We start from the raw sequence: 8,257 nt of genomic DNA on the forward strand, positions 1-8,257 counted from the left end.
GGATTGCCAAGCAAGCTAGACAAAATCCCCAAACTACATCATAGTTTATATGCAGACGACGTGACACTCTGGGTAACCGGAGGAAGTGACGGAGAAATACAGGAAACTTTACAAACCGCGATCGATGTAGTCAACGAATACGTAACACCTAAAGGACTCTCCTGTTCCCCACAAAAGTCAGAGTTATTACTGTATACGCCTACGTGCAGAGGTAGAAAAACTTCCTCCATACCCCCTCAAATCACGCTCAGATCTAACGGATTGGACATTCCAATAGTATCGAGCATCAGGATCCTTGGACTTAGAATACAAACCAATGGACACAACAATGACGCGATAAAGGCGCTGGACTCACACGTGCACCAAACGACAAGACTCGTTTCGCGCATCGCCAACAGACATCACGGCATGAAAGAAGCTAATCTACTCAGACTGGTACAGGCTTTCGTTATAAGCAGAATAGTCTACGCTATTCCATTCCTGCAACTAAAGAATGATGAACGTTCCAAAATTAACCTCACGATCAAGAGAGCCTATAAGCAGGCTCTACACCTCCCAATTACCACCGCGAACGAAAGGTTTGAGGCTCTAGGAATACACAATACTCTTGACGAGCTCATAGAAGCCCAAAGAATTGCCCAGCTGGAGAGACTCTCACAGTCCCCGACGGGGCAACATATTCTCCAATCACTCGGGATTACATACAGCACCCAATTCGGACCAAAGCTGGACATTCCCATAGAGCTCAGAAAAGACATACACGTCCCACCATTACCTAAAAACACCCACCCTCTGTACAACCAAGAACGCAGAAAGGAAAGAGCCAGAGCCTTACAAAAGCGCTTTGCAAATTCTAAAGACGTGGCCTATGTAGACGCGGCCGAGTATCGTGATCGAGACGCCATGGTAGTGGCTGTACTTGATCAACAAAATCAAACCATCGCTGCAAGCTCAGTCATTACAACCTCGCCGGAGGTCGGGGAGGAAGTCGCAATCGCCTTGGCATACGCTTCATCCTCAGCCAAATTCATAGTCAGCGACTCAAAGTCAGCTATACGAAACTTCGCGAAAGGGCGCATTTCGCCCGAAGCCCTCAAAATTTTAGTCCAGGCACCCGAAACCCGGCGCAGATGGACACAACTCGTTTGGGCACCGGCGCACTCCGGTCTCCCGGGAAACGAAGCTGCTCACAATGCGGCCCGAGAATTAACCATCCGCGGCCACAAGACAACCTTTCACGATGAGCAGCTCGAATCCCTTCGTCGTTCAGGTAGGGACCGGATAGTGTCCTATAAGGAGGTCCTGCAATACTACAGACAAGGCAGGGGGCATTACCCCGCCGCTCACAAAAATTTAGATAAAAAGCAATCAGTTACTTGGCGCCTTTTACAAACGCACACATTCCCAAACCCAGTGACATATAGTCATCTGTATCCAGGGCTATATACAGCAGATTGTAAATTATGCGCAGGGAGGGCCGATCTTCACCACATCATGTGGGCGTGTCCCCTGATAAGCACCCAAAAGCGCACCAGCTCATTACCTCCTCTTCCGATTACCACCTTAGAGCAGTGGGAGACTGCACTGCTTAGCTCAGACCCGGATCTCCAACTTCGGGTCGTCCAGATGGCCGAAGACGCCGCCAAAGCCCAAGGCCTGGCCGCCGCCTGAGGAAGAAGAGGACGGGCACTCCCACTCCCCTCCTCTCTAAACCCCCTCTTGGACAAAATAAAGTTTACTACTACTACTAGAGCGGAGCTCTTAGGGGCCCGTTTCCGGCTTGAGCGGCGTCGGCGTCGGCGTCGCCGTCACCGTCGGCGTAACCGCGCGGTGCATCATGGGAAATGTCCCATAATGCACCGCGCGAGCCCCCCACCGGGGTCACGTGACCTCGTGGGGGGCACGTGACCCCCCCGAGGTCACGTGACCCCGGTGCCTCATGAAAAATGTTCCATAATGCACCGCGCGAGCCCCCACCGGGGTCACGTGACCTCGTGGGGGGCACGTGACCCCCCCGAGGTCACGCGACCCCCCAAGTCACGTGACTTTCCTGAGGTCACGTGACCCCCGCCGATGTCGCGTGACCCCCAATGACGTCATCGTCACTGATGACGTCACCGGCATTCACATCGTCGTCATCATCACTGATGACGTCATCATCACTGATGACGTCACCGGCATCCACATCGTCATCGTCATCATCACTGATGACGTCACCGGCATCCACATCGTCATCGTCATCATCACTGATGACGTTACCGGCATCCGCATCGTCATCGTCATCATCACTGATGACGTTACCGACATCCGCATCGTCGTCGTCATCATCACTGATGACGTCATCAGTGACGTCACTGATGTCGTCACCGGCATCCACATCGTCATCGTCATCGTCACTGATGACGTCACCGGCATCCGCATCGCCATCGTCATCATCACTGATGACGTCACCGGCATCCGCATCATCATCGTCATCATCACTGATGACGTTACCGACATCCGCATCGTCATCGTCATCAGTGATGACGTCATCAGCGACGTCACTGATGACGTCACCGACATTCGCATCGTCATCGTCATCATCACTGGTGAAGTCATCAGTGACGTCACTAATGACGTCATCGGTACCCGCATCGTGATCGTCAATGATGACGTCATCAGTGACCTCAGTGATGACATCACCGGCATTGGGGTCACGTGACCCCTAAGGTCACGTGACCCCCCCTGGTTAGTTTAACCCCCCCCCCCAGTGCCCTTCCCTCTTCTTCCTCAAGAGCTGCGCTCTAATTCGGCGTTACAGGGAGTTGTAAGCAGCTTTCACTTTTTACAATTATTACTCAAGAAACAAACAAAAAAATAAGAAACAAATGTTGTGGACGACACGTCGCTGAATTAAATGGTATGGGATTTCCTTTTTGACACCTGCGAACTCAATGTAATCACTTTCCGCAAAATGCAAGGAGCATATAAATCAGGTAGCGTCCGCTTTCCGAGGTGCCCGTAAATAGTCTACAGGAATTGCAGCCAGCCATTGGTTCCGATCCCGTTGATCTTTCGGAAATTCTGTCGCACAATGCCACTTCTGTTTCGGACGCAGGACATGTGAGCCAGCTCTTCACGCAACATCTTGGGTGTGTTCTTTTCGGAGCCGATCAAAATTCACCGCGGGCACTCACTACTCATCTCCAACTCCTCGATGTACAAAACAACTCATCTTGGAGTATACAGAACAACGAGTGGAACATACATAACTGCAAAAGAATCCCACGGCGAACAGTTCCCGTACGCCGCATGTCGTCTGCTACGGAAAGGAGAAAAAAAAAAAAAAACCGCACGGTCGGGTGTAGTTACGTGACTTCCGCCACTCACTCTCTTCTCTCCACTTCTCCGACCTCCGTCGGGTTTCGGTTTCGAGCAGTTGCGTATTTTGGCTTTATTAAAAAAAATACGCTACTCTGTTGCAAAATATTAATTGGGTAGTCCTCCGACACCATAATGAAGCGCCTGGCAAAAAATCTAAAAACAATTTTTTGGGGTGTCAGTGTCCCTTTAAGTACTTTAGTCGCTCTCTTTGGGAGGTCCTGTCACGGCTAAGTGACTTCGCATAAAAACGAAATCTGAGGAGAACATAAAACTTAACAATTTGCAGTGTAAGTTCTCTTTCATGCATGCTACAGTCAAGTTTTGGGAGCTCGACAGCTTGCAAGAAACTAGCTAGGTTGTACATACTTGTGGAAGCGATCTTCCTGGCGCTAAAAAAAGACAGTGAAGGAGCCTTCCGAAAAGCTTACACGCTCTGCAAGTTTGCCGGACGGGTAGAGTAACCCACCAGAGTCAAACTGCTGGGCGAAATCGCTTCTTCGATCCAACCCTCCGGATATCTTGGTGGAAGTCAAACATCCAGCACAGATCGTGCACCCCGTTTTTTGCAGAATCTTGCGGGCCACATACCCGGAAACGTAGTACACAAGGCAACTTGAATACGCAAGGCGATTTTTTTTTTTTTTTTAGTTATGTAGTTGCTGTGATCTTCTGGAGGAAGAACTTTCAAAGCATCTTCTGCATCATCTAGTCTCCCTTTGTCAACCAGCTCGTCGAGCGCTATCAATTGCACTGGGACTGCTTTGGCCGGGTGTCACGCCGTTATGTCCAAGCAATGAACTGATAACGTCAGGGGTACAATTTCCTGTCTTTGGAGGCTGCGCTAGATTAAAGAAAGCAAGCGCATTTAGTGTGGTCAAAAACTACGCTGGAGTTGGATGATCATTAGTGCCATTGTACTGTCCTACGATTCCAAACGAATTTTCCAGTTTACCTTGGCTAAGCTTGGATGTAAGAAGGTACTTGAAACCACACTGTGAAGACAGGTAACACACAAGATATAGCGTTGACTGCAAAGTGACACGCAGGGCCTCCGCAGTACTCTTGCTCAAGAATCCCTCCTTAGAGCTCGGTGCGCGCGACTGCCATTCATTTAGGAACTCAAGAAACTGCCTCAAAATTTCGAAGTCACGAAAGCCTGGTCTCAAGGCTCTTTTTGAGGAACGCGAGGTCATGATCTTGATCAGCTGTGACAACTTTAGGGTGAAGGACTCAGTCGCTTAAGCTGGGCCAGAAGACCTTTCAATTTCCCTGCGGTAAAAAAAAAATAGTCCTTTTAGCACCTCCTCACTGAAAAGACGGAGTTCTGGGCCAACCTTCATCTTTTCGAAGCCGTTTGGAAAAAGATGTAATTTCGCTGATGTGAGGCATAACTTTCAACGTCACATTTTAGCAGCCGCTTCTCCACGCCTTTCTGATGCAGTCAGCATGCACGCGACCCTTTGGTGTGCTGAAGCCACTGTCCAAGAACCGATTTCGCAGATTCTTCACTAAGTGTGGAAAGTCAGAAAAAAAAAAAAATGGAGAGCCCGACTATCATCAACTGGTTGGAAGCACTTGCACATGATGCTTGTGGCAGAGCCTGCATTATATAGAGCAGAGTGAATCTTTATAATAAGTTAAAACGGTATAGCATTATGAGGGGATGTTCGTTAAGTTGATTGTCGGCAAACTATTATGATTAAACTCGTCCGCTAGATAATGGTACTATTATTACTATTATAGCAATCACAAATGCCCGAATGCACTTGCAAACACAAATTTTAAAAGAAGCCACACCACAGCTTACCTCTTATTCCTAAAATCCTTCATATGCTGCGATTCCACCTCGCAGCGTCACATGTCACACCATCAACAAAGAGGCCGGCTTGTTCGCAAAGGAGCGTTGCTTCCAGGAAAATCTTGGCCAGGAGATTTGCTTTCACATTGCTGCTTGAGGAAAAGACACCCAAGATTTGCATCCATGTTCCTACAAGAGACGAAGTGCACAATGCCACGTTATAAGCATAATGGATAGTAAAGTGAGAAGAGTTAATCACCTAGAAGCAACAAATATAGGTTCCAGACAGAGCCGCACCCAGGGGCTTATATGGCTTCAGCACCCCCCCCCCCCCCCCGAAATCCAGCCGACCACATGCATTTTGAACCCCCCCCCCCTCTACGCACCAAGTCATGAACGTCCTAGCCACCTCGCCCGCCCCAAAAAAAAAACAAAACAAAAAAACTATAAAATAGGAAAAAAAAAAAACAACAACATTCCTGGCTGCGCCACAGGTCTCAGGAACGTCAGATTAGAAACCGAAAAGATGGACGTCGCATATAAAGTGTTATACCTGAGAAAGGCTGGAAGACTACCACCAATCCATGGTCTGCAAGCTCTTCGCTGGAGTTCTCTTCACCGAACTGCCCTAGATCAACGAACCCCTCAAGGGAGCCTGCACAAAAAGGCACAAAAAAATTATTCATGCAACAGGTGCCAAACAGCAGCATATGACTAACTGAGATGAATTTTGAAATGTGGAGAATCGTACCTGAAGACTTTACGTCCATGCGTTCAGTAAGCTTCATCTCGTTGAAGGCTATAATTCCATGTCGACTGAACTCGTCCATCGTCTTCGTTTTTTTTGCACAGCGTAGCAAAAACATTTTGGTTAAATCCGAAACCACTTTTTGAAGTGCTGCACGGCTTTTTTTAGGCACGTGCGGCCAGGCAGTGCCAAGATGTCGTGCCGCCTTAGGTGTTCATGCAGCTTGGGACTTCGCATACGCATAAGTATGCACTCCAGGAGCCAATCCTGTTCATATCTCATCCCTTTCTTTGACTTCCTTCGCGCTGTTTCAAAGCATGCTCGTACAGCCGCTTGCTGCTTCAATGGAAGCCCTTTGATTTCCTCGGAGAGGACTTCCTCGGGTAGCTGCTTGTTCTCTGGTTTTGATTGGCTCAGGCTCACTTGCGCTTTCTGTAGCTTCGCCCTCATCCGTCGCCGAGCCCACCGAATAGCTGTTGTTTTGTTGGGCTTGCTCTTGACTTTTCAGCTTCTTCAAGAAAGCTGGTTCATGATCAACTTGCGCTGGTATTTGCAGTTAATGCATGCACCGCCTGCATCCTTGGTGAGAAGAGTGCACTTCTTGTGAAAACAATTCCCGTTGAAAGATGGGCTCTCGCCAGCAACGGGATGTACAGCTGCGCCAGGGCACAAATTCAGCCTACTGATGCGATCAATGAGCGCCTCTGCATCCTGTGGAGTAGGAACCTCCTCCTCAAGCATTTTTTTCAATGCAAGAACACTTGAGCCGTCGGAACCTCTTCATTTTCCCCCGACTGTGGCGCCTCGATTTTCACCAGCCTTATCAAGACTATTCTGCTTTCGTCGCCGCCAGCATCCAACTCACACTCAGCGTAATGAAATGCCTTTTGGCAGCTTGGGAGGGCAATTTTTGACCACGATTCCGGAATTCTTAGAGTTTCAAACAGGCGAACGTTCGTTTTGCATGGCGGATGCCTCACTTTTCGATCCCTCATCGTCGTCGGGCGATCTACAACCGTCTACTTCTGCCAGCCCTGGCTCGTTGTCAGGTGTGTCCCTCGATCCGTCTGGAGCCAGACCCCCAACTCGCCGTCGCTTTGCCACAGAAAGTGCCTGGCCGCAAATGTTCCTGTCTTTTCTCTTCTTTGGCAGTGGCTTCGAGGTGTGCTTGGGAGCGTCCGGAAAAATGGTAGGGACGGCATCTGGAGTTAACAGTGGTCGCTCGCGCAGGACCTCTGCGACTTCACCCTTGATCGTTGTTTGAAACGTGCGCTGGATGAAGCGGGACTCGAAGTGGCGTTCACAAACAACGCTGCCATTATGAAGCTCCCTGTCACTCTTTTTGATGTTGCGGGACCACGTCTCACGCCGATCGCACTCGAGAAGGGCACGAAAGAGGGAACGGGCCTCTTTGCAGGACCGGTAGCCACTGATGCACCCCGGCACAAAACACGTCTTGTATCTCTTGTCCCGCCATCTCTCCGTCATTGCGCGCGGTTTCTACATGCCACTGAACGGCACCGACCGCGATCAAGTTCACTTAAAAATTTAAAGAGAACACTGCAGCAAAACAAAGCGACGACGCGAACCACGAGAACACAAGCAATACGAGAACACGGCAATCCGAGCGGAAAGGAGCACGCCTATCACTCGCAGCGCCCCCTGGCGTCCTTACGCGCTGTCATTGCTGCGGCGACCTCCTCCCTCCGTTGCTTCTCGGCGTGGACGGCACACTGCCCAGTTCTAGTACACCATAGTAAGGGTGCGGCAATGGCGACGGATACCTTAAGATTCTACTGCGGCCGGGTTGCTACATTATTGTGGCTTTCTGTCCGTTGAAAAACCGTGATTATTTTTTAGGGGGCAAACCTCCGTAAAGAAAGGTGCCCTGTGTGCCAAGTCTCCGGGTGGTGGAGATAATCTTGTCTTAAGAACATTCGTCGACAGCGAATTGTGCGTCTCGCAAATTCAGGAGAGCATCGTCTACGACATCGGTCTCAAACAAATGCTCTGTCTTTATGGTTTCGCTCGCTCTTTAAAGCCAGAGCTATTCGGACGAAGATGAAAATGCTATATTATTCAAATTGTCTTTTCGCGCAGAGCTGCGCTGTCGCACACACTGCTTGAACTCGGGCAAGTGCTCTTAGAAAATCGGAGTTACCGACTGCTGTAAGCATGACACGGTTGTTTTAGTTCATGCGAATAGAGTCTTCGACGAGGCGTGCACTGCCAGGTTACAACACTAGGTCACGCTGTATAGAAACACCGAAACGGGACGCAAGTACTGCCCCAGCTCATCTGTTCTGTCTCTTACCAGGTATTGAGCAGGTCGAACAAATTTTAAAACT

This window comes from Ixodes scapularis, unplaced genomic scaffold (assembly GCF_016920785.2).
Source record: "Ixodes scapularis isolate PalLabHiFi unplaced genomic scaffold, ASM1692078v2 PGA_scaffold2__306_contigs__length_199485367, whole genome shotgun sequence".
In the NCBI taxonomy this organism is placed as follows: Eukaryota; Metazoa; Arthropoda; class Arachnida; order Ixodida; family Ixodidae; genus Ixodes; species Ixodes scapularis.